Source organism: Berghia stephanieae, chromosome 2 (genome assembly GCF_034508935.2).
Source record: "Berghia stephanieae isolate SIO BIC M18660-M18661 chromosome 2, UCSD_Bste_1.3, whole genome shotgun sequence".
NCBI classification, from domain to species: Eukaryota; Metazoa; Mollusca; class Gastropoda; order Nudibranchia; family Aeolidiidae; genus Berghia; species Berghia stephanieae.
In genome coordinates, this window is record NC_088361.1 from 93728140 (window position 1) to 93730051 (window position 1912).

A 1912-nucleotide genomic window follows, 5' to 3' on the forward strand; every position below is an offset into this window, starting at 1 on the left:
AAAAGTTCTAGCCAGCATGAAGAATAAAAGGTAGCGATTTTCTTTGTTTAGAACCACGCTGATCGCCGTTGTTTGGCGACGTGACATCAAACTATTGAATCCAATATAGAGACGCGAAACTTCTGGTGTGGTAATAGGGTTTTGATAGTAGAAGATGCATGTCTATGTCAGGTCATGTCAGGCCAATAAACATCCTCTCGCTCATAAGTTTCTATATGCAATTGAAATTTGGCACAGGTTTTCGCAGCGTTTTGTATTCAGTTGGGTGAATTCTTCTCACAAGATTCTGTCAGACTATAGATTGTATGAAGCTGACGTCACTCAGGTCTTTGTAAAAGCGATTTGACATCCTCGTTTATGAGTAATTTTCACAAAACTGTTTTAACCAGACGATAAACGTTCAAGGTTTCACATAGTTTTTTTTTGTGTTGGTCCGTTATACTTCCGAATGTCAATGTTATGAGCTTCTGAGCCAAGCGCATACTATCTATAGATAGTTCGAAGATGACGTCACTCAGGTCTTTGTTATTGTTTTTTGCCATCCGCGTTTATGAGTAATGCTCACTGAATTGTATTAATCCGACTATAAACGTTCATGGATACACACGGTTTTGTGTGTTGGTCCGTTATACTTCCGGATGGCAATGTTATGAGCTTCTTAGCCAAGCGCATACTATCTATAAGCTTTTTGTGTATTTGTACGATTGGTATAGCGGGCAGAAATGGTGTGTATTTTATATAAACACATATCATCATTAAATAATAATAATAATAACAATAATGTCGATCATTTATACCGCGCCTATTTTACATACAAACCGGTCCAGGCGTCTTTTCTATACATACATCAAACCAACAATAACAGGTCATAGAACAAAACACAGAACATGCTTAAGACGTTCATATATCATGAAAAATAATCCTTAAAAGGAAACCGGTTTTAATCTATCGAATATTTCCTAACAAAATATGTCTTAATATTTGTCTTAAAAGTAGCTTCTATTGCATTTTCTTAAGGAAATTGGAAGAAAGTTCCAGTACGACTTGACATTAAACACCTACATACGGATGGAGCCCTTATGTTACATGTCTCCATATTTCTACTTTTTGTCTCGGTTAATCCTTTGGTTTAAAAATGTGGATATAAATCTGATATGTTTGTTTCTATGATATTGTAATTTAATTATTTGTTATTTTGTGAAATGTTTATATCAGAATTAATTTGACAGTTGATTTACTTGGAAAATTCTTTGAATTTACTTTACACATTAAAGAGACATAAATTACCTTTCATTTGTCCGTAACATTTGAGACTTTTCTACCGTGCTGTGAAAAAAAATGTTTTAAAAATTTTGGCCAGAAAACTCGTTCTTTAAAAGTATCGATCGATTAAAATGACCTTTGATCTTGTCATAAACTCTCAGACCTAGGATGTCAGAGGTCTGAGAGTTTTCAGTGAAGTTTTTGTGAACTACATAAAACTGAGCTTTATATAGCGCAATATCCACACATATGAGCTCAAAACGCTTTACAAGGGGTCCCTAGTCAACAGCAACATTTAATATGTAGGACGGGACATGCCGCCTGATAGGCGATATTACAATTTTTCCGACAAAGACAAGGCTGTTAAAGGGCAGGTACTCATTTTACACCTGAGTACGGTGAGAGAATGTGAGTAAAGAGCCTTTTCCATATCGGTCAACCTCAGTGTCACATACACTATTTCTGACCAATCTTCTCATAACGGTATTATGTCTAGGTGATTACTAAAACTTGAGCTTTTATATAGCGCAATATGCACTTTATGTGCTGAAAGCGCTTTACAAGGGGTCCCTAACCAACAGCAACATTTAACATGTATAACGAGACATGACGCCAGTTAGGCGACATAACAATTTTTTTTCAGACTGCT

The 1912-nt window shown here is 35.7% G+C and overlaps 1 protein-coding gene across 1 annotated transcript in view; it reads left to right on the top strand.

Moving 5' to 3' along the window:
- Nucleotides 1–1285, top strand: part of LOC144963785 (uncharacterized) — a 34870-nt gene extending 33585 nt beyond the window's left edge. The window contains exon 7 of the mRNA XM_078897722.1: nucleotides 1–1285. This exon is cut by the window's left edge and continues 523 nt beyond it. The gene's annotated coding sequence lies outside the window, so the exon portion shown is untranslated.
- The last annotated feature ends 627 nt before the right edge of the window (nucleotides 1286–1912 follow it).